Source organism: Haemaphysalis longicornis, unplaced genomic scaffold (assembly GCF_048455015.1).
Source record: "Haemaphysalis longicornis isolate Haplotype H1 unplaced genomic scaffold, Haemaphysalis longicornis Haplotype H1 scaffold_12, whole genome shotgun sequence".
Classification (NCBI taxonomy): domain Eukaryota; kingdom Metazoa; phylum Arthropoda; class Arachnida; order Ixodida; family Ixodidae; genus Haemaphysalis; species Haemaphysalis longicornis.
Window position 1 is genome coordinate 5,784,211 of NW_027526225.1, and position 25,042 is coordinate 5,809,252.

A 25,042-nucleotide genomic window follows, 5' to 3' on the forward strand; every position below is an offset into this window, starting at 1 on the left:
GATGTCGTCTTCCGGGGTTTGTACACGTGCGGTCTTTGGTTGTTGCTTTGGTTGTGGTTCCCCGCGACTGTGCGAGATGGTAGATTGTACTGTACATGTTGTGATGACGGTTGCTTTGAGTGTGTATATATTTGTGTGTTTTTACGATTAAACGTTTCAGTTGCTAGTAGCGCTTTGTCCCATGGTCTTTCTTGTCCAAATTTTGTTTTGCGGTGTCCCCATAATTAACCTATAGCAACAAGCCCAATTCTCAGTTCTTTTTAACCATGTAGGTAATAAATTATAAAAATTGCCTCGTAGATGGCACAGTGCTCCTATGTCATCCAGTGAAGCCGCTACGAGAGTGTATTTAATAACTTGCAGAAACTGAAACAAAATTACTTGGGGCACCCAACTCCGGCTACATGCATTGAATGGAGATCATTATGGCTTCCAGCGGTCGTACTTACAATAGATAGCGTGTCTGCTGTGCCCTGCTTGCACCCTTTTTTCCCTTTCCTTTGTTGTTCCTTGGTTACCCTACGCAGGAAATTCTGACCTGCTTTCTGAGAAAGTGCAAATCGCACAACAGCAACTTCGCGAGACCAGCATGACACGCACATGTAGCAGGTAAATTCTTCTTTGTACGTGTCGTGATGGGAAGACGTATACCGCTTTCTCATATGAAGCAACTAAAAAGTCCTATTCGCCCCGAGGACTTTTTCAGGAACGCGGCCTGACGTGCTCAAATGAACTCCCTAGCACCGCGAAAAAAATTTACTTGAACCATCTTCCCACACCCTTACTCCCAAATCCCACAATTAACATGGCCACCCGCCCTCATTGCCGCAATAAAGTCCTCCATTTCATTCTGAAGCACCCACTACGGAGTCACAAAAGTGGCGCGATCGTATTGTCTTTTTTTTCTCCTCTTGGGGCCGTCTTGTTCATACTTAAAGGTTTTCAAAAGCAGAGCTTCACCCGACGTTGGCGTATGGTAATGCTACGTCTCTTGCCTGTCACTACAGTCCCGAGGTTCAAGTTCAACTGTATTTGACTTACATGAGGCCGCGCTTGTTTCTGGTACCCTCCGCTGTGGAGCGTTAACACGAAAGTTGCTTTCTAATCCTTACGCCCCGTCACCCTCTGTAAGTGAAGTCTTCAAACTGGCTTTTCTAAGGAACCGACAGGTATGTGGCAGCACTTCCGTTTCCGCAGTAGCCATGCATGCACGCCAAGACTTCAGGACCTTATAGTCAGGTTGGCTCTTCTAGGCGAATTAGTGCAAACCAGGCAAATTCTGATTCTTACTGTTGGGAACTTGAAACCGCAAATTTGAATAAACAATGTAGAGCAGTTAACCGATGGTGCTATTTTACAAGCCGAACAATTCAACCGAACCAAAATTCTTCGTAAACAAGCGACGGCCCCTAGTGTGCCAGCAAACCTTATTTTATAACTGCCTCAGATTTGCCTCCAAATGTGTCAGAAGTACTCAGAAAACATTACAATATTCAGCGAATGCCTAAAAATGCATTTCCAGAACCACCGCGTATTGCTTACACAGGCAATAAGAGCATGGGCAACTTCCTCACTTTATCACGCGTCACCCAAAGGCAATTCGCTGGTTGCATTCCTTTCGGAAAACCGCGTAGCAAGGTGTGTCCAAACATTTCCACCACACAGAGCACAGCCAGAAGGTCGCGAGACTACTACGTGAATCTACAAATCTACAAGTAACTAACTGTGACATCGCCAACGCTGTATACCTTCTGGAATCCACCATCTGCGGCTGGCAATACACCGGCCCAACTAAAACAAACACCCTTAAATACTTGATTCAATACTAAACGCTCTCCCGCACCTTTCTTTACCTATGTCTAGGCAGGTGAGCACACCTGGCCATTGATTTTAATATCCTACATCCAGAATTCTGGAGTCAGGTTTTAAAAGGCGTCATGACCGAGAAATTCGTGAATCTTATTTATAAGTTTAAAGACAGAAAATCATATCTTTCTGCAGGCCTCTTGTTTCGGGGCGTGTGTTCAGGACTGTTTTGGATCTTTTGTCGGGTCCCAGACAGGCTGCACGTGCAACCAAAGCTCTCTTGGTGTTTCTTCGGAGCACACAACTGGACAGAATTTTGTGAAGAGCATTTTGTATGTGACAGATGTTTTCGCGCATCATCCGACATCTTTTCATTTTGATATATTTTTTTATTTTTGTTCTATCATGTGGCGAAGCAAGCAGCGCGATGGCTCGGCTAACCACCGTTTTCCGTTAAATTTATTCCCTCTCTCTCTCTCGTTGTTTGTATCAATAAATTTAGAGGGAACTAACCCCCGATTCGGATTTCCGCCCTTACCTTCTTTGTTTTTTAAGTTATTCTTTTATTTATTTTTTACATCCCACACCCCGGTTACCGATCTGTCAATAAAGTGGTATGCGCATGTACTGAATTCGCCCGGCAATCATTTCGCAACATCTGCTATAATGAGTCGGTAATTTGGTTATCATTGTGTACCTATAACATAATGGCTTCACGAGCCATATCTGGCCAGATAATACAGGCGCTTTAAGCTTTCAGCGGAAGGCTGCGTTCTTATAGTTTACTTCGGAGCTTTCCACTCTGTGCGTTTCATCTGGACTGGCGTATCTGTTTGTGTGGGTTTCTTTATACCCCTGTTACACTAGCACCCGAATGTCATTTGAGCCAAATGACATTTGACTCAAATTCCAAGTTGGGCTGCTACACCAGGCTTTGAAATGCCATTCGGCTCAAATGACATTCGAGCAAATGAGCACCGAGGGAGACCTTTGGGATTTCAAATGCCATTTATGGCACTCTCGCACGCAGCGTCTTCGATCGGCAATAAGAAATATAATACTTCCGTACGTAAAACAAACAAAATATTTTTGTTTGTAGAACTTTGTTCACTGATCATTTACTTAAAGTATGAAATCAACATATTTAATTTTCATACTCTCAAAACCAGTGAATCCGATGCAAAAAAAATTAAATAAAACTACGCAAACAGCCACCACATTATTTATTTATTTATTTATTTATTTATTTAAAATACCTTACAGGCCCCTGTTCAGGGCATTGAGTAAGGGGGGTAACAAAGGAAAAAGTTACAGATCAATCATCACAAAATCACGTGTTAAAAAAACATCAGAACAACTTATGACAAGGTTCGCAATACACGTGCAAGTTCGAAAACGATAACAAGAAAAGGAAAAGTCAATATCATATCGCACACACGTAAACTGCGCACAAACATTGCAAGTATACTGAATGCTAACACGCTAGTAGGTAAACAGGAGAACAACCAAAGATACCCAAATATGCGCAGACGAATAGCACCAATCAGTTTCTGCAGTCTCGAGTATGCACAATGGAAAGATAACAGGAAAAAACGCAGAACAATACTTGCGCACGTAAAGAGACATTGTCGGCATGAAATGTTCGTACTCAGGCACAAAGTGCGACACTGGCAAAAAAAAAAGAAAGAAAGAAAAATAGAAAGCCCAAGCTAAGACAGATTGTTTTGGTCTTCCAGCAGAGAAAAAAAAATTGGAGGCAAAAAAAAGGGATACAGGACACGGCAGAAAAAAAAATGCGAAAACAGTGGCAAGACCTTATTGTAAAAAGTGAGTGAGCAGTAATTGACGGAAAGTATTGTTGTCTGATACTGATGCGATGCTGTCTGGAAGATCATTCCACAAACGTATGGCGCGAGGGAGAGCAGATGAGTTGAACGAATCAGTTGAGCCATATAACCGCGTGAAACTGAGGTGATTATGCAACCTACGTGAAGTAACGGAAGGAACATCAAGGTGAAGTGGGGTTTGTCTATTGCTGTATACGTATTTGTGAAAGAGGCAGAGAAGGGAAATGTCGCGGCGAGTGCTGAGCGGTTGAAGTGAAAGGTTGTGCTTAATTTGAGTTACGCTGCTGTGGTAGTCATGATTGCGTGAAATGAAACGGGCCGCCCTATTCTGAATCGCTTCTAGCATATTAATTAAGTAGTTGTGGGGAGGGGACCATATAGAAGCGGCAAATTCTAGCTGTGGGCGGACGAAGGTTTGATACGCTAGTTGACGGACGTGAGGGGAACAGCTATGTAAATTACGGTGAAGATATCCTAAAGATTTGGAAGCTTTTGCGCTTATGGTGGCAATGTGGTGAGACGATAGATTCCAAGGTACTTATAGGAAGATGCCTGTGACAGTGGGTGGTTATTGATAGTATAGCGATAGTTAGAAATGTTTTGCTTGCGCGTAAAGGAGATTATGTGGCATTTTTCCTTATTCAGTGACATTAGCCATTTTTTGCACCAGTCATTAATTTGATGAAGGTCGTTTTGCAGTGCTAAGTGGTCATCGGGGGAGGATATAGGACGATAAATTATGCAATCGTCTGCAAAAATTCGCATGCAGGATGAAACGTTACTTGGCAGATCATTTATATAGATTAAGAACAGAAGAGGGCCGAGAACGCACCCTTGTGGTACGCCAGAAGTTACGGGGGAAAGAGAGGAGGGGGAATTGTTAATTACAGTAAACTGCTGTCGAAATAAAAGAAAGTTACGAAGCCAAGATAGGGTTAAAGAGTCCAATCGGAGGGCAGACAATTTAGAAATTAGACGGAAATGCGCTACACGATCGAAGGCTTTGGAAAAATCGAGAAAAATACAGTCAGTCTGAAGGTTATTGTTCATGTTGGAGTGCAATTCTGTTGTTAGTTCTAGAAGCTGCGTTTCGCAAGAGAAACCTTTCCTAAATCCGTGTTGGTTGTGAAAGAAGAACTTATTAGATTCTAAGTGTCGGAAAACATGCGAAGCAATTATATGTTCAAGAATTTTGCAGCAGATACAAGTTAGAGAAATTGGACGGTAACTTTCGGGTGAATGCTTATTACCAGATTTAAAAACAGGCACTATTTTACCAATTTTCCAGTCGGAGGGGAGTTGACCTGTCGCTAAGGATTGCTTGAAAAGGTGATACAAAATGTTAACAGAAACAGAGGCGGTGTTTTTAAGAATTTTAGAATTTATATTGTCAATACCTGCTGAAGTGGACAGTTTGAGGTTATTAACTAGATGCGAAATACCTTCGGCAGTTATTTCAATTGGTTCCATGTATGCGGTGTCCAGTTCTGGAACGTATGGTACGTTAGTATGGTCTTCGAGGGTGAAAACAGATGAGAAAAATGCGTTAAATGCTGATGTGCAATGACTATCTGAGAGGGGAACATAGTCATCGTCTAGCAGGGATATTTCTTGGCCATCATGTTCAGGGGAAATAAGGGACCAGAACTTTTTAGAATTTGATTTCAAAATGGACGGTAAATCGACAGAGTAATATTTATGTTTGGCAGCCTGTACGGAGGAACAGTAGTTTTTCATGAAGTTTCTATATGCTTGCCATGCAGAAGGCGTGTTATGGCATTTAGCTGCGCGGTATAAACGTTTCTTTTTATTTCTAAGCTGCCGGAGAGATTTCGTGAACCAGGGGTTCGATTTATCATTTTTTACTTTGATGAGCGGCACATACTGATTAGTCAAAGCACATAATTTATCTCTGTACAGCACCCAGTTATCATTTACTGAACGATGGTCGAAAAATGGTAGGAATGTGTCAGTGTAAAATGTTTCGAGTTCGGCGTTAATTTGGTTGTAGTTGGCTTTGCTATAATCGCGAATTTTTTTGTGGTCAGTACCGGAGAACGGTAGCGGAATGTTGAGGGTTACTTGAAGGAGGCTGTGGTCGCTGAAACCATCTATGTGCTGTACGGGACCTACCGTTTCAGGAGCCGTCGTAAGAATTAGGTCGAGGATGTTGGAACCACGCGTAGGTTGATTCACAATTTGAAATAAGTTAAAATCTAAGGCAAGATTGATGAATTCTGTAGAAGAGCTGCAAGAGGAAGACAACTGATTCCAATCTATTGCGGGAAAATTGAAGTCACCGAAAATGTAAATGGCACCGGAGCGACATAACTTTGTGGCCTCGGTTAAGCTACTGCGCAAGTCGTCAACAAATGAATGGCTACAATCAGGTGGACGGTAGCAATTGCCGATAAGTAAGGTGGTGAACTTGGTAACACAGGCTACCCAGATAATTTCTATGTCAGAGTGTACATTTATTGCATATGATTGCACAGTCTTTTTTATTGCAAGAAGTACACCTCCGCCACGTCGATTTTTACGGTCGTTTCGGTAAATGTGGAAGTCATTATGATCAGGAAAAATTTCAGTATCAGTGATATCAGGGTAAAGCCATGTTTCGGTAAGGGCAAGAATGTCGCATTCACTGTCGTCTAGGAACGAGCAGACTAGATCCCGTTTCGGCATTAGACTACGTATATTAGTAGATGATATCGATAATGTTGGAACGGTTTGAAGTGGAATTTCATTCGGATCTTGCATGCACTTGTTCAGATCTAGCTATGTACTTGTTAGTACAACTGCATCAGTGTTGATGTCATAGACGTAAGTTTTTTTATCAATGTGCAGGCGGTCAACTTTTACTATGAATGGCTTGTTTTGGGTCTTGGCAAACCCCACCAATTTGCGCCTAGCCTGTCGCGTCGCCAGCGAAAAATCTTCGCCTATGGAAAAAGTCGTTCCTTTTAGTTTTTTTGCAGAGGACAATATCTGTTGTTTGTCTTTGAAGAAAGTTAGTTTTGCGATAATGGGTCTAGTTTTACCCTCTGTAAACTTGCCGAGCCTGTGGACGCGTTCAAACTGCTGACTGGTCGTCTGAACTTCCAGTCGTTCAGAGCAGAAGGTAATTATTTTCTCCTCTGCCTCGTCCCATTCCTCCGCATCGCTATCGTCAATCCCAAAGAAAAGAAGATTTGAACGACGTTGCCTATTTTCAGCATCGTCACATCTAGAAGTGATTTCAGTCAGCCGATCGGATACTTTAAGCAGAGCATTTTCACTGGGTCCTTCGCTGTTCTTTCGCAAAGCTAGCATTGCCTCCAGGGCAGCGATTTTAGCGTTCAGTAATTTGATTTCATTTTTAGCAGTTTCTTGCTCGCCGCTTAGCCGCTTCATATCAGCTGACATCGCAGCGTGGTCAGTTTCAAGTTTTTTCAATGATTCTAATGCTGAAGTAAAGGCATCAGCTTCGGCTTTGCTCATTGGCCCCGGGTTCGATTCGACATCGCCCGAAAGCATGAGCAATGTTTTCAAGACGTCAGAACACAGGTAAGATACACGCAGTAATCGCTTCAAAATGTCGCAAAACTCTGGTGGGCACGACACCGCAATAAGACATGGATGACTACACTTGGTACAGGAAGCACCCTTCATGTAACTAACCTGCAACATCAGTGGGCGTAAGTGATCCATCCCAGATGCGGCGCCGTACCCAAAGTAGGCGGCTGATGGCTGGCGTTTATATGCTTCCCCGGTGACGTCACGTGCTGATATGGACGTTCCGCGTTGCCAGATTGAAGCGCTCGTTTCGTCGAAGTTTGGCATCGGGAGGGTTGAAGTCGGCCAAGCAAGAGGCAGGCGGTCGGAAGCAGTCAGCTCGCAGGATCCGGGGACCCAGGAGCAGACAGCCCAGGTGACCGCAGCCTGCAACATCAGTGGGCGTAAGTGATCCATCCCAGATGCGGCGCCGTACCCAAAGTAGGCGGCTGATGGCTGGCGTTTATATGCTTCCCCGGTGACGTCACGTGCTGATATGGACGTTCCGCGTTGCCAGATTGAAGCGCTCGTTTCGTCGAAGTTTGGCATCGGGAGGGTTGAAGTCGGCCAAGCAAGAGGCAGGCGGTCGGAAGCAGTCAGCTCGCAGGATCCGGGGACCCAGGAGCAGACAGCCCAGGTGACCGCAGCCTGCAACATCAGTGGGCGTAAGTGATCCATCCCAGATGCGGCGCCGTACCCCTAGAGTCAAAACTGGTGTCTGTTCTAATTTGATATCATTTTACTGCCTTGGACTGCTCCTAAATTTGATTGTTGCATTATTGTACGAAAACAAAACGGGGCGTCAACAGCGCCACTACAGCACGGCGAGCAATTGTGAAAGCTTTCAAATGCCATCGAAATCGTAGTTTAGCCAGTCACGGCGGATTCCGAATGTAATTCGAAGCACCCCATTTGAGTCAAATGACATTTGATTAAAATGACATTCGGACCCTAGTGTAACCAGGGTATTACCCTGTATTAGTTCCTAGTGTTCATTTTAAACTGTCCCATGTTCCGTAGCACGTGTGGTGCAAATCGGTCTATATATATGTGTGTGTTGACTTGTCTTCTTGACGTTCTTTTGTTAGCTTGTACTGCCGCGAACTGCTGATTGTAACTCTCGACCAGCTTCTAAAGCGGTAACCATTGACACATACTTGCAGTACCTTGTTTTGTGTATTTATTGTGATTATATCTTTGCCATTCCCCCGAACTCATCATAGATTTACGTGCACCTATATAAGCTTAAACCTCCCAATTTTTTCATTCCGTGTAGGCATAACCCCCCTTTGCTCTCACAATTCCTTCCCAAATAAATAGACAATCCCTCCCTCGAGACACTTTTCTACGTTACCGCCCCGTTGTAGCACGCAGTCGAACACCTTTACTTCGGAATCACTCTTTTGAGAACTTTTTTTTATAACTCGCTGTTTTTCATACTACGCCGATCTGTACAATTCCTTCCCTACGATCACGCCCCTTGCTCTTTCGGTCGTATGTATACCAGTGCACCGTCAGTCGGTAACCTACTCTCATGAAGGCAGGTCTACTTGCCGAAACGTAAGTGGTAAAAATTGTTCTATTTATTTTCACGTATGTCCTACCTTTGGCACCTCCTATTTTACGCGCTCGCCGCGTGTTTTCCTTGTTTCCGATCCTTAAAGGCTCTTACACTAAATTGGAGTGATCTGAAACGCCGTTTCACCAGCGTGAGTATTAGAACCTAACATGTGATCATACGAAGTATAATTGTGATGTCCTGTACCTATTGTTACGAATCGGCCCGCCGCCGTACTTCCCCGCATCACTCCTCGGCTGTGCGGCGAAGCCACTACGTGCGCCTTTCAGACAAGTCCCACCGTGTCGGTGACTCATTTTCATGCCTCGACAAGCCCGGGCCAGACGCTTCGCTTTCGGCACGTTTCAAACTTCGACGGTTGCCGGCCCGGCGAGCCACGTCTCAACGCGCTTCAAGGACACAGAGGCCCCGCAATCGCAGCAGAGTCCTCCTCTCTCCCCTCTCTCGGACTCAACGTGCGCCGATGCTATCGACTGCTCACGAACTCTGGAAAGAGCGTTGTGTGTGTCTGTGACGTTCGTGGCATGTTGCCGCTTGTTGGCGTTTTGACCGTTACCGCTTTTGGGTATAAATAGAGCCCCGCAAGCGCTATAACACATTCCTGCTTGAGCAGTGAATCCATGCTGTCACATTGCTCGAGTCCTGTACTGTTACCTCGCCCGTCGGGGCATTGTTCTTTGGCCGCGGCTCATCTTTAGCTATGAAGTAAACAGTTACGTTAGCCTACGGCTTCTGGACTTCTTCACGGCTGCAACGGCGGCTGGCCGCTCGCTTGGCATGAGGAACACGACGATATCGATGCATATGACGATGACTACTACTAGCAAAGTGCAAAGCAACGACGGAACGTGTAAATAAACAATTTCAAACTTGTACAAATGCGTGGTGATGTGTTCTTAAGTGCTCACGAATAAAGAAATCCTGTAGCTCCACTATGGTTCCAGCCTTGCGCGACTTCGTTCAAGCTTCGCCAGTTCAGCTGGTGGGAGGAAGTTTCTCTCAGGAGGCTTCGGGCTAAGGTGGCCCTCACACCTTGAGTCGTTTGGACTTGGGGACCCTCACCAGAAGATCCAGAAACTTGTCCCAGGTGTCCGGGACAAAAGATGCCAAAATTTTTTGTCGACGTGTGCGGGAACAAGGACAGCTCGAGACGACGTCCTCAGTAATGTAGGTCTCCAATGGAATAAACCGGATGACTACAATCGCTGGGTGCAGGAAGATAGATACTGTAGGTCGATGATGGGACTTTCTGCACGTAACTGGACTACATGCATACCCGTGGACTCGACATCTTATTGGTTTCGTGACTATCTGTGCTTTTTGCAGCCCCTCTCTCTGGCTTTCCCACTTTACTCTCTTTCTCTTGTTCTCCTACTTCCTTCGCTCTTCCTTTCTTACGCCTCTTATATGCCGCGTGGCAAAACCACGAAGCGAAAAAAAGTCTACAATGCTGAGGATGACTTTGCATCCACTGCTCGCTGCGACGAAGACGACGACGTCTTCGGTGCATATGACGACGATTACTAGCACCGCAACTATGGAAATAAACGATGATACTGACACTTACGTATGTGTCCGGCAATGCTCACCTACAACAGCTTCGCCATTCAAGCCTTGACCGTGAGTGCAAGCTTCCCTGACTTTTTTTCCGTAGCCACCCGCGACTGCGTCAGGCCTGCACACGGCCGGGCTAGAGAGCGAGCGGCGCGCGCTTTCATACGGCCTCCGCAGCGGCGGCGAAAACAAAGGGGAGGAGTCTCGACGTACAGTTCCGCCGCTCTCCGCATGGGGGCTACGCGAGCCAACCCTTGCTTGGCACTTGCGCGCTTGCATTTGCAGGCTGCTTTCGACGCGCGTGCGGGCTGTTTTCGCAGCGTTTGTGCTTCTGTGATTTAACAGCAATCACATCGTCTTACTTTTCTTCGGTCTGAGAGAGGCTGAAGGCGTGAGTTTTCAGAAATTCATCGCAGTGCGCTGCATGTTGTTCAACATAGTAAAGTGAATTCAGTGTATATGCTTCGACCGGTGCCGTGATGGTGTACTGTTGTGTCCCGTACTGCAAATCGCGTGCCGGGAAAACGCCGGGGGTTTCGTTCCACCAGTTCCCTGTGGATCAAGAACTGTGCTCAAAATGGCAGCGGAACATTTCAAGGCAGAACCTCGTAATAAACGACAAGTCGCCATCGACTGTCGTATTCAGCAGGCACTTCCGTCAGATCGATTACGCTCCTGACTGCAGGATAAGAAAGCTGCTTCCCGGAGCCGTGCCAACTGTCTTTGAAGATTATCCCGCATACTTGGCGCCAAGTGCGAAGAAGCCCCGGAAAGAACCAGTCGTAAGACAATCTTTGCCCCCTCGCAAACCAACTAAGCGGAAGGCAGAGCCAGAGGAACTACCTGCGGATTTGGATGCTCCGGAGAGTTTCGACAAGCCGTCTGCAAATGTTTCCACCCAGACCACTAACAATGATGCACAGCGAGCAAGTCGGTACCTTTCTATGGTTGGAAGACTGCGTTCTCAAGTTGCCTATCACCGTTCTCAAAGTCAGAAGTCTCTGTCTCTGCTGAGAGCTGAACAAAAGGCAAGCGAGGCGTACCGTGCAAACAGGCACTTGGCTGCACTTGAGGAAATTGTGGCAGACGCTGAGCGAGGGGAAAAAAAGGTCGTTATGAAAAAAAGGTCGATATCGAAAAAGGTCGATATCGAAAAAAAGGTCGATATGACTACGCTCGCACGTCGGGCCTTTTAACCTTGCCTGCAAAGTGTACTCTACAGAGGTACATGGGTCCATCCCCGACGACATCCGGAATGAGCGCCGCGATGAAGGAAAGGCTCGTTTCCGAGGCGTCGATGCTGAGCAGCAAGCAGCATATGGCCTCCTTGATAATCGATGAAGCAAGCATCAGACCCAAGTGCATCTATGACAGGAAGGCCGACGCTGTGTTTGGCCTTAAAGACAAGCCCGGCGGTGATACGCCCAGCAGCTCGAAGGAAGTGCTCGCGAACAGAGTTTTGTGCTTTGTATTGCAAGGCGTGTCAAGCAAGTACAAAATTCCCTGTTCGTATTACTTCACAAAACAGCTGAGCGGCAGGGACCTGTTCACGTGGACAAAAGAGGTGATCGCTGCGGTGGAATTGTGTGGCTTCGTTGTGACCCGCATTGTGACTGACAATTACTCAGCCAACGTCACCTTGTTTAAACACTTGGGGAGTGGCTCTCTGCAAACAGTCGTGAGGCACCCACACGATGACAGCCGCATCATTCTGCTCAGCTTCGATCCTTGCCACGTCCTGAAGAATGTGCGCAACCAGTTCCTGGAGCGACAGCTTACGGATGGCTCAGGTGTGATTAGTGGCACCTTCGTACAAGAGCTTTACGAGCACCAGAAGAATATGACAATCAAGCTTGCCAGGAATTTGACGAGGAAGCACGTCTACCCTACAAACCTGGAGAAGATGAATGTACTTCGTGCGGTTCAGATCTTCTCCCCACAGGTTTGTGCAGCACTGGAACACCTCGAAGAAAACTCCCGCAATGACCCTGCACTCTCCGCATTTAGGCGAGCAAGTTCCACCGTGCTTCATGAGGACAATGAAAGATTGGTTTGATATGCACGACACCTCTTTCGGGGGAACGGGGCAGAAGGCACCCATTGCAGACGTGGACGATGGCCGGCTGTTGTGGCTAGAAAATGACTTCACGTGTTATGTAAAGAAAGTACAAGCAAGCTCAGTCGCCTCTGGGAACGGCGCTTTCACCGGCGAAACGTTCGAGGCCCTGCTTTTCACTACAAAGTCAACAGTGGAAACAACTCGATACCTCCTAACCCAAGGCATCAACTACGTGCTAACAAGGAAGCTAAACAGCGACCCCATAGAAGCAGTATTCGGCAGAGTCAGGTACATGTGCGGTAGAAACGACATGCTCGACGCCCGGGCTGTGACGGCTGCTTTGGACCAAATTGTAAAATCCAAGTTCGCAAGGCCACCTGAAGTCGTGACGTGCGACACTGATGTTGACAAGTTGGTCAGTAGCCTGTCGGTGACATTCTCTGACGACCTGAAAGAGCTTAGGGAATGTACTTCTGCTCTCCCGCTGTCTGTGACATGCTTTGGTTTGGCCTACGTCGGCGGTTACATCGCGAAACTGATCACTGACTTCGGGTGCGAATCTTGCGCCATGCTCCTCACTACAAGCGACAAAGATCAGCCACTGTACGCGCTTTTGAGAGGCCAGGACAGAAGCGGGCTTGCCTACCCGAGGCCAGAGTTCCTTGCACTTTTAAACGGGATCCTCACATTCTTCGAGAAAATAGCAAAACACCTGCCACGCACGCATGTTCTCGAAGTTCTACAGCTGCTCGTAGAACCGCATCTGGACGTACCTCTGCTGAACTGCCCCGAAAGTGTTGACAATAGTCACGGAAGACGGTCAGCAAGTTTGATTGCTGACAAATTCTTCAGGATCCTTTTAGTGAATCACTCCACTCGAGTCACCGACGACAATGAAAAGCGCATGAACTATACACATAAGCCGTCGAGGAAGCACTTCCGACTGTGAAGCTTCTCCAGCTCGAACAACGTTTCTTTTGTGCAGGACTGTTTTGTCACGCCGAAGATGATTTTTCTGGTGCTCGAACTGGGGAACGCCATTATTTATGTGTTCAAATGGTGCAATTGTGCTTTTTACTGTTTACTTCAATGTATTGCAAACTTTTTAGGGGTAATTACCGAATGTTTACTTGCTAGCTTCTGACAAGCTCCTATGCTGTTGTGCATAATACAGTAAGGTCTCATTGCTTCTCTCCAAATAAACTCGTTTCCAGTTTGCCTGGTGCCTTTCAGTTCACAGATTATCCCCGATGCTTTTTCTTCGGCATGCGTTTTTAAAAATTTCTTAACTAACGCTCTGCAAGTTTTAAGTCGTAACCTATGACAATTACAGAACGCCGCTAAGTACTTCAACCTGCATATGAAACCCAAACATTGAAACTAGCCAAGGCGAATCAATCACGCTGCGCTGAGAGCAAAATTTTGCAGCAATTCTGTTTGTTGCACCCGATGGCGGGCGCCCACGACAGCGGCGTACTTAGGATTTAAGTTCACAAAAGGGGGAGGGGGGGCAGGGAGGGCAGCGTGAAAGACCAAAAAAGTACACAAAAATTAAACCACACAACAGAAAAAAAGCCAAAGCTTGTAATTTATTCACGATGCACTAAAAATTTAGGGCGATTCCACGTTTTGTCGAATTTTGTAATTATTTCATTAATATCTTTAGAGAAATTTCAAAATGGCTCATCGCCGCTTTGAGAACATACATCGAAGTCGCGTATGGCTGGTGCGTAGCGTGCGACACAAATAATCAGCCGAAGATCAGAAACCATTATTCGGTGATGGGCACGGAGTCTTCGTTTGGTTCTTCCTACCCGGCCCCCTTTAACCCCCCTTCTGCGTGCGCCAGTAGCGGTGATTGTAGTGAAAAATAAAGAAAAGAAGAGCAGAGGCCGCGCATAGCTCGCCCGCGCGCGGAGTGGGAGACGAGCGCGTCCTCAGGGTTGGCCCGCAGCGCCAGCTCCTCGCAGCGGCCGCAGGCAGGAACTAGGCCCCTTGCGAAGGCCGTATGACAGCGCGCGCCGCTCCCTCTCTAGCCCGGCCGTGGCCTGCACAAAACACTAAGCTCGCAGCGCCGCGCGGGGGCGCTGCTCTTTAGCTAACGTTGTTAGCTCTTCAGCTAATACGTTTAGAGGTCCACAGCCAGTTAAAAAAATTACACCATCTTCCCGTGGGGAACCCTGATGCGGATGCGAAGCATCATAGGTGTTCCGTGTGGTTCCATTGTGCTGCCGTTATGTTGAGTATCTGGTGTTTAGTAACGCCAGAGGGAATTCCACGCCCGGGTCCACACCGGTGGCAAAGGCACGCAAGTACTGTTGTGTTACGATGAGTAGGCGGTGGTTCTCGAGGCGCCGAAACTCGTCCATCATGTTCGTGTCGATGTTGTCGTCTCTGTGGTAGAATCCGTAGTCTCCGTCAGCGTTGGTGAGGTAAAGGTTGTTGATGTTGGTGCACCGCCTGAGAGCAACGTACACGCCCTCCTCTTCGCAGCTTTGTCTTCTTCTCCTTCTTCTTCTTCAGTGGTTCCCCTACGGGAAGATGACTACGGTGGTTGAACGCGAATTCTATCTCGTGATGGATTCTTTGGTTGCCCAATCCCTAGGGGCATCCGGCCACAATCATCATCAGAGGCACTGCGGACGGGGCACGGACGCGGGACATCCCGCCGAGCAAGAGATGCTTCGCATCTAAAAAACGAAGTGTATGCCTTTACAGAAAGTTTTTTTTTCGATATTTAGATGGGCCACCAGTAGTGCATGAATATTTAATAGAATAGAGTAGTAATGCAATAGAGCAGTAGGTACTAGAAAAGGGGGAGGAGTCGGCATTCATATTCCACGAGGAACCAATTGGCACAGAATAAACGGAAACTGCGAAGAATATATGTGGGTTAAGGGCACGATAGCGGGAAGGGAAACGCTCTTGGGAGTCGGCTATGTGTGGTCAGGGGACGAAAGTGAGTTTAAAGAAAGGAAGGGAAATCTGGTAAGCTGCATTAAGCGGGAATCCGATCAGTTAAGACAATCGGGAGAGGTGATTCTAGTGGGAAATACGAACTCCCAGATTGAGGACGTAGACGGATACACAGACCGCGATGGTAAACTTGTACTAGATATGTGTCAAGTACATAATCTTATTGTGGTAAACAAAAGAAAATAAATGTTAGGGAAAAATTACTTGAGAACGAGGGGGAAAGCAGACCAGTATAGACTACAGCCTCATATCGTAAGGAGTGTGTGAAAAATTGACTCTAATGGAAATAGGTAAAATAGGTGCCCACAGCTTAGGAACTGACCGCAAACGGATAACTGTGACTTTTGGAAAAATTAAAGATCCGAACCCGGAAAAGGCGGTTCACGACTTGACATTAAACTAACAGCGGATAGCTACTATTGCGGAAAGCTTGGAGTCGGAAACCGAGAGGCAGCCTACGAAGGTTGGGAATACAGTGATCGAATTGATTTTATTCAAGGAAAAATAAGGAACAAAAATTAGCGCAACCACTGTAAAGGATATGAAAGCTAAGAAGCTGGTGGGACAAGGATATCAAGAAAGCTATAACACAAAGACAGCGAGCATCGAGAGAGCACAGGGAGGCCAAGCGAATGGGAATGCATACAGAGGAAATAACTTTGAAGTGGAATTTGTACCGCCTACATAATCTGGAAGTGCAAAAACTTGTATACACCAAAAACTCAAACGATAAAGTGAGCGATGGGTCTCGAATATACAGGCCAGGATAAAGGCGCGCCGAGAAAGATTTGAAACCATGTAAAGGAATTAATGAAAAAGACCGAAGAAGTACAACGTAATGTCATAAAAGGGGAAGGTCAGGTACGAAAGGGGAAGAGGCGGTATTTCACATGCGCTCAATGATACAAGAGAAGTTCAGAAGAACGGAGAGAGGACTACAGCATTTAGGGAGTGGGGCAAGTGAGGTGTGTACAGAGAGAGAGCTAAAGTTGGAGAATCTAGACTGGAAAAAAAGCCAAAAAAATGTTCCAGCTAATAAGGCAACAGGGACGGTTGAAATTCCTATACGGCTGGTCAACCTACTGGGTCCAAAAAGCAAGGCACAACTGATTCGAGCAATCGCAAATGGGATAAAAACTAGGCAAGTACCGGATAATTGGTGTAAGAGCAGGATGAAGATGATATATACTGGTAAAGGAGACAAGGCTGATGCCGATTCGTACAGGTCTATTACAGTTACCTCAGTGGCATACAGGCAGGCAATGCAAGCCATAAAAGCGGAACTACAGGCGTGGATAGAGGGGAACAGCATACTGGGAGAACTACAAGATGGATTCAGACGAAACAGACGCTTAGAGGACAATTTATTTGTCCTAACCCAATGCTAGATGTGTCAATGGCTCAAAAGCGACAGTTATGGATAGTATTTCTGGGTGTAAAGGGAGTATACGACAATGTAGATAGAGAATACTCTATGGATAATACTTGAGCGTGAGGGATTAGGCCAGGATTTTATACAGCTGTAGCAGAGAATTTACTATGAGACCGTGGTGCAGATTACCTGGGAGGACCAAAAGTGCGCCGAACCGGTAGTTTCAAATAGAGGTTTAAAGCAGGGTTGTCTATTGTCTTCCTTGCTGGTCATGCTGTACATGGCGAGAAGAGAAAGAACGCTCGAAGACAGTCAAATTATGTCATAGTCGCAAAGGACAAAAAGTGAAACAACAAACCCCGGGACTGATATATGCAGATGACATAGTACTACTAGCGGATAGCGAACAGTGCCTGCAACAGCTCACATATATGTGAAGAAACCACTGAACTGAGGTTAGAGTTTAGCCCAGCAAAGTCGGGAGGTCTGGTTTTTAATGACGACGCCCGTAACGAATCGGTATTTGTTTAACAAGCAGCAATACCACCGATAACGAAGTACAAATATCTGGCATATGAATAAACGAAGGTCAGGCGTATCTAAAAACTTATGAAGAGCATTTCAGAATGAAAGGCAAAAGAAACTCCCCTATCATGAAGCACAGACCTATCATGAAGCACAGAGCACTATGGGGATATTCATTCATTCATTCAGAGTAAGACCCTCTAGGCGAGGGTATTACATAGGGGGGATGGGGGCAAGACAACATTATACAAAAGTACTGACAAAAATACAAAACGCATTACAACCAGTAATTAGCTGCAACGAAGGGAAAAAACAATAAATACAACCTACAGCCATACCGCGTTGTACAATCGTTAAACAATCAGATAAATTGGGAATATAGCTCGCAAGACCTAAAGAATTTGCTTGACACTTTTGCGCCCATAATATTGGCTGAAAAAGAAAACAATATAACGTAAAACCAAAGAACAGAGAACATAACAAGTGGCAGCGTATGCAGAAATAGCCTGCAGCAAGAGCAAGAGCAACGTATGCAAGCTACTGCTACAATTTATATCAAATTTGAAGTAGTGAGAGGAATCTGTAAGGGTTTAATGGTACGGGCACTCACCTTTTAAAACCCAATAGTGTGTGTCAAATCAGAGATTCAATCAGGGCTAGAAGTAAATCAGAGGGCGGTAGGTCGATTGGCATTAGGAGCACACAGTAAAACAACAAATGAGGCAGTGCAGGGAGACATGGGATGGGCCTCCTTTCAAGTAAGAGAAGCACAGAGCAAAATATGTTTTGAAGAACGGCTTAGAAATATTGATGACCAGAGATGGGCGGCCAAAGTGTTAGGGTATGTTTACATGAAAAGCATGGACACACAGCGGAGTAAAAGAACCAGAAGGCTTAGGGCAAAGTACATGAAACCTGGAAGTGCAGGGGAAACGACCAAGGCAATAAAAATGAAGTGAAGGAATCGAAGGCAGCGAACTGGGAAAAAAGAACGGGCGCAAAGAAGTCCTTGGATATCTACCGAATCTGGAAGCAGGAGATCCCGAGGGAAAAGTTCTTTGATAATACCAAAGGGAGTGCATTCCTTTTTGAAGCGTGGGCGGGTTGCTTGCGAACAAAAACGCTTATCCACGAGCAGGTACAGGAAGAACTGTGTGCAGGCTGCGGCAGCGATCCGGAAACCATGCGACTAATTGTAACGGAGTGCAATGGTATGCGTCCAGTCCTCAGTGAGGGAGAGATCCAGCTTCAGGAAGCCCCTGACTTTAAGATTAAGGGAAAAGTGAGTTGGAAAGCAGTAAAGGTTAGTAAAAGAAGGTTAGAATGTGGGTGGAAAAAGAACAGATAATAAGCTAGGAAGGCATCCGAACTATGAAGTCAGACCAACACAAATATACGATAAAGGGTTTCTTTTTCTTTTTTTCATGGCAAGGAGATTGTACAGTGGTTTTACGACAACGGTCGTTGTGCAACGCCACCCCGTTACAAAGGGGAAGCCGCTAAGCATCATAATCATCACCATCATTATTGCAACTCTCTCATATTCAATGTTTGTATGCTTTACAACTGCAAATACTGTTCTGGGGCTATCACCAAATCTTTGGTAGGGTCATTTTTGTGCAACAAGAATTACGTTTCGCAGTTGCTTAAAACGGTTTCTTGCAAAAAACGCCATAAAATTATTTACGTCCTACTGTCTCGTTTTGTCGTAATTAGGTGCTTGGTAAACTGGTTTACAGGATGCAGGCTAACGTAGTCATTCGGCATTCGCATTTTTGTGCTGTGCTCTTATGGTTATGAGCTAAGGTTTTGCCTTAAATTATTTCCAGCTCTTCGCACATATTTTACTTGTTTCTATGCAAGAACCATCGTCTACCTGTTGAAGAATTATCTGTTAAAACACCATGCAACTAACAGTGCTGAAGAATTGTTTAATACTAGTCTATATCCACGTTACAATACAGAAGGACAACGTAGAGGCCCAGGGAGACAAAGTCCTAGACGTAAGTGGTCGTTATTAATTTTGTTGTACACTTAGCCTGGATAAATATGTTCCTATTAAGAACGTCAATTAGCATAACTGTGAGTTCTTACTCACAGGTCACTCATTTTGTTCCCCTTTATGGCACCTACTGTTTTCTGGGGTGTACTGTGTCAGCGATACGATTTCAAGAATGGTATTGTTTTAAGTGTGGAGCCCTTTAGGGTCGCGGGATGTCGTCCGTCTAATGTCTTTGGTCGTCACGCAAGTCAAATTATGCACATAGGGGGATTTGCCGAGTTGAATTTGTTTTAGACCAGTTAGGTACGTAGGACAAAATAAGGGTGGCAGTAGAAATTATTTAGTCAGTAAGCTCAAGAAACAGAAAAGAAAGAAATAGGAGTGGGAAAATTGAACAAATGTCAACCTGATCCGAATTGCAGCAAATGAGTGGACGGCGTGACACACATCCCTATGGCAGTGGCCCAGCCTCTTCGTGCCCCCGAAAAACGAAAGCACTTGAAAAGACAATCGCAGTCCTAGCATCATTCTCAGATTATTGTTGTTCCCCCCTTTGCGGCGCATACCCATGTGGGAGACTGGCCAGGAATCGTGCAATTTGAGGGATTATTGGGCCTAAGCTGATTACACCAGATAAACGAAAGCAAAACACAGAACACGAAAACCTAAACACGGAAAAAGAAAAAACAACACACACAAAAGGAAAAGCAAAACACAGAAAACGAAAAGAAAACAGAAGATAAACACAAGGTGCTCACAAAATAGCACAAGGGAATCACTGCCGAATCCCTGCTCCGCACTTCTGACAACTTTCACGTTGACTGGAACTGCATATTTAAAAAAAAAAAACGTCGCTTCCTTAAATTCTTCTTGAAACATCACAAGCGCAGCCACCCGTTCGAGAATTTATTTTAATTAGCTAGTACAACTCATTAGAAATTAGTTCCTAATTTTGCTTGGCTTTTGTGAGTCGAGTGGTGCATAGCTTCGGAAAAGATTATTTGCAGTCAGTCCTAATGCTTTAGGAATAACTGCATTTTCTGCGCATTTTAATTTCTTTGCGTTGATTTTGGGAGCGGTAAATTCTTGAAAAAACGTAGTATAAATAGCAATGTGCATTTCCACAAACTCCAGAATTTTATAACCGACAGTGGTGATGTAGTTCACATTCCACATATGTTTCGCACTGCATTGCCACTAGACGGCGGTTTTGTGACTAAAGCTTTCACTTTACAGTTTATGACAAAAACCATGGGCTACAAATGGACGCTTTTCGGAAATAAGGCTGCCAAAGACATCAAGTGCAAGCTTGATAAAGTGGAAACTGTGACTGGAACGGTAGTGCATTTTCAAAGAAATTACACAGAAAACGGACATGAGTAAGTTTCAGTGTATTCATCAACATCGACTTTGAGAGTACCCGCAAGCCGCGATGAAAATATTCGGGGAATTTTTTTTTCCAATGCACACCTTACTAACAATCGCATTATAGAGTGTGTAATGCGATTATGTAATCCTTTATAGACATCCCTTCTTTTTTCCAACCCTTAACATACCCAAACGTGTCATCACGGCGAATGCAGCGAGCGCCGTCGTGCCTGGTAGAATATTCAGTTTTTCAGCACGCATTGAGCGGAGATCTTCACGCGTTTTTAACGGATCCAAACAATGATAACAGATATAGCAGAGATAGCTGTAAGCGCATGGCACGAGCTTTCGCATTTTGCAAGGAACTTTATCCCCCAACCGTGCAGGCGCTAAAAAGTAGACGACACATGCAGAGAGGCAAGCCGGTTCCCTAAAAACCTAAGAAAGACACCCAAGGGAGAGGTGATCAAAGTGCGGACATCACCGATGATACTGTAACTGTATTACGTTCTACGTAATATCAGAGTCCTTCAATGCTTTACAGCACTGAAGGACTCTGGTAATACTGTTACGTCCTGAAGGACGCTGGCTTAAACCGTAGACCGATGACAGGCGGGCGGAACCTCTTTATTAGGTGAAACGCCTGATTGAAGAGACCAGTCAGAGCGGGCGTTTAGAAGGCGGCTCCCGAATATGGCGGGCAGATCCAGACAAGCGAGTGTGGGAGCTCTAGGTCTAACGCCGTCGCCTTCGTGCTATAAGGCTGTTCATCGCACAAGATGCGTACATCCAACAGGAAGGTAGTACAGGGTAGCACTTACAAAAGGTGGTACACGACAAAAGAAGGCTATATTGTCCCATCGCAATACATACCGCAGAAATGGAAAACAACAAAAGTAAAAACACTGGCCACCAGACACCAGAAAACAATAGCTACTAACAAATCAAGAAACATCAGAAATTGTTCTTGTGTATTGGTGCAATCGTTTATAGTGGGTGGGAAAAAATGTTAACAGATTGGTAGACGCGAACACTTGCGTTAAATACAAGGAATGAAAATTACCACTACGACAAGTAGCCACGGGTTTCGGGAAGCGATTCGAGTCTACGGCAAGTTTCCAGTGAAATAATACGCATCGGAATTCAAGGAGCTGTATTTTTTTACAGTGCTCCGGTGTTTGTACCCCTTTATTTGGGTGAGCTCAGGAACATAACCTGTGCTACATCAAGCCAAAGTAATCCCACAATACAGAGTTTGAAAACATGCAATTCAACTAAAAGATGTAATACCGTTCAACTTCAGAACAAAGATGAAGTGTGGGTGGAAAAGAAAAGAGATGCGAAGTACGACAAAAACGTTAGAAAATATACATACGCCCATTATCCGTAATGCAATCCCATAACATGGCGTAACTGTGTTAGTGTACTTCTTTTGTTAATGGGAGCGGATAATTCCAGATGCGAACACCACAAGCATGCAAAGCTCATATGGCAAGGGTTCCACGTGTTTTTCATGACTAAAAACAAAGCCTCTCGAGATTCAACGTGCCATGGAAACACGAGGAGTTGGAAAACGAACGTCCCTCTGTGTGCGTGTGTGTGTGTGTGCGCGCGCGTGTGTGCGTGCGCGCGCGCGTGTGTGTGTTATCAGCACGTCGCCACCACCAAAGCAACACGCCGCTTAAAACACTACAACCTCAAGTTTACAGTGCTAATCACTTGACCATGCCGCTTCAGCCGATTATTTTACAATGGGCCCCATTTTCAAGGTCAGACCATAAAATAAACCTCGCGCTGGTACGTTTCAATACTTGGATGCACAGTTTGAGTAGGTTATGCAACAACACGCGCCATTTTCAAGGTCAGTACCGTCAAAATAACCGGTGGGCGCCTTATGTATGTGCCTTTATTAAGCATACCCACCTTGAATGCTCAAGAGAAATCAATTTTCCTCGTACCTTTTACCTAAATTCTGTGGCGCTTCTATGCTATGTGCTAAAGAGCTTCGCTAATCATCCACCTTGCATAATCAATAGCTCATACGTCTTTTGAAAAAGCTTGTGAATTTTGTCCAGCCGCATATGTTTGTCTTTCACAGGTACAGTAAGAAGCTTATGGGATCTATTGTTCCAGAGAAACCGTCACACATGGATGTTTATGATGAAAAAGGTATTTACTGCGTCATACTTTTGCATACTTTCGCACACTTTTCTCATACTTTTGCAGTAGATGATGTCATAACTGAAATTTTAAAAAATGAGCTTGGTCTGGCTATGTAGTTACACGAAATGGCAACCGATGGACTACCAGAGTAACAGAGTGAAAACCAAGAGACGGGACTATAAGAAGGGGAAGGCCAATATCCCGATGGAGGGACAAAATAAGAAAATGTGGACGGTATAGGATGGAATCAAGCAGCGCAGTACCGGAGTGGTTGGAGGTCTATAAAAGAGGTCTTCATCCTGCTCTGGGCATAAATAGGATGTTTTTATTGCTGTTGCTATTGTTGTTGATGATGATGATGGTGATGATGATAATGGTGGTGCCTTTTGCATTTTAAACTGTAGGGATTATACTTTCTGGCGTGACAATGCACGAAAATGCACGACAATGCACGACAATGCACGAAACAGAAAGAAGATACTATGGAGCGCAGTAAACACTTTGTTTATACGGGCATATATATAGTACTACCTGAGTCCTTCAATGCTTTTCGAAAAGCATTAGAGGACTCTTGTTCTACTATGAACTCGACACATAAAAAGCACACAGTCCCCGAAGCGCGCAAGCAGCGCCTAACCGGTCAGTCCGCACCAAGAAATTACATTTCTTTACAAGATAAAGAGATCGGGGTGACATTTACGCACACGTCACCTGCACGCGCAACTTCCAGGGATTCTGCGGGCACAAACATGACGAGACGCCCATTCAGGAGATAATTAAGCATATGCTCGGAACATTCCGGAAATTAGCTTATGGGAAGGACTGTCGTAAAATTCCGAACCTATTTTTTGAACTGAAACTTGTGGTAATCCGGCAATAGTGGCGGTGGACAATCCCGCGCGATGGACATGTTCCCGCGGAGTATGAAGATGTGGCGCGAGATGAGATAGGAGGGAACATGGCGGACTCGGCCGGGCTACGTGTGTGCAGCCGGATCGGCTGAGCAGTGGACCTTGGCGGAGCGGGACTCCAAGTAAAGGTGTGATCGAGGGGGCTCAGTGTCTTTCTGGGGAACCGCGGCCGGGTGCAAGAACCCCGGTACCACATTTGGCGCCCTGAACGTGGGGCCGGCCGTGGTTCCTGGGAAGGGCATTGTGGTCTTCTTCCTTGTTTTGGTGTTCCGCGGTGGGCATTTTGCGGGGCGAATTACGTTGGCGTTTTTGAGGGGCTCTCGGAATTTTTCGGTAGCCCTCCTCGTGATTTGAGGCGCCTTTGTAGTGGCTTCTGTTGTTTATAACCATTTTTTCTTCCCGTGTTCGCTTCGCGGCTCGCGAGAGCATTTCTTCCCAGGGACATGCCTGGCCGTGGAGCTTCTACCCGTCGGCGCCCCTTGGTTGCTCCGCGTGAGCCCGCAGGGGATGCGGACGCCACTGGGCTCGTCAGCGTGCTCCGCCCGATCATGGACCTCTGCGAGAACCTCACGAACCGGCTGGCGGGTCTCGGGCTAGAAGGCGGTGGGTCCGAGCATGGGCCATCGTTCCAGCCAAGCATTGCGGTGCCACGGTTCACGGGCTACGATGACCCCAAGACCGTGGCGGACTTCCTGAGCGATCTCAGTGTTTACAAGACGGCGTCGGGTGCTTCGGACGAGTTCGTGTTGACCCGTGTCCTGTCGGTTGCCCTGGAGGCATCGGCTGGTCGTTGGTGGCGCCTCCAGACCCCGTTCGCGTCCTGGGCTGACTTCGAGGCACGCTTCCGCGAGGAGTTCTTGCCTCCCGACTACGACTACCGCATCCGCCGTGAGTTGGAGGCAGTACGCAGCACCCGCGTGAAGGCTTGCTCGAATACATTCGAGCTATCAGGAGCTCTTCAAGCGAGCTATCCCGGGTGCGTCTGACGCGGAAATGGTAAAGCACGTCTTGCGGTGTTGCCATCCGCGCTTTCGACCTTTTCTGCACGGTCGTGATTACTCCAGTTTGGAGGAGATGGCGCGATCAGCTCGAGCAATCGAGGACGCTCTGATATCAGAGCTGAGTTATATACCCCCTCCGCCAGTAGGGGAGGCACTTGAGCCAGCTTGCGCATGGAGAGACACCTATGAGACTTCGCCACAGCGAAGTCCACAGCCGCGTACGGCAGCGGCGGGCTTGAATTCCCCCCGCGCACGAGGTCCTTCTGCCCTTGGCGACCGGCAGTTGGAGCGCGGAAGACCACTAGATGGTGCAGCCCACGGCGGGAACTCCCCGCAGCGGTTAGA

The 25,042-nt window shown here is 46.2% G+C and overlaps 1 long non-coding RNA gene across 1 annotated transcript in view; it reads left to right on the top strand.

Moving 5' to 3' along the window:
* Window positions 1-25,042, top strand: part of LOC144161847 (uncharacterized) — a 47,026-nt gene that overhangs the window by 1,314 nt on the left and 20,670 nt on the right. The window contains exons 2-4 of the long non-coding RNA XR_013320504.1: window positions 19,082-19,255; window positions 20,491-20,633; window positions 22,721-22,791. This is a non-coding gene — a long non-coding RNA (uncharacterized LOC144161847). The remainder of the gene's footprint in view (window positions 1-19,081; window positions 19,256-20,490; window positions 20,634-22,720; window positions 22,792-25,042) is intronic.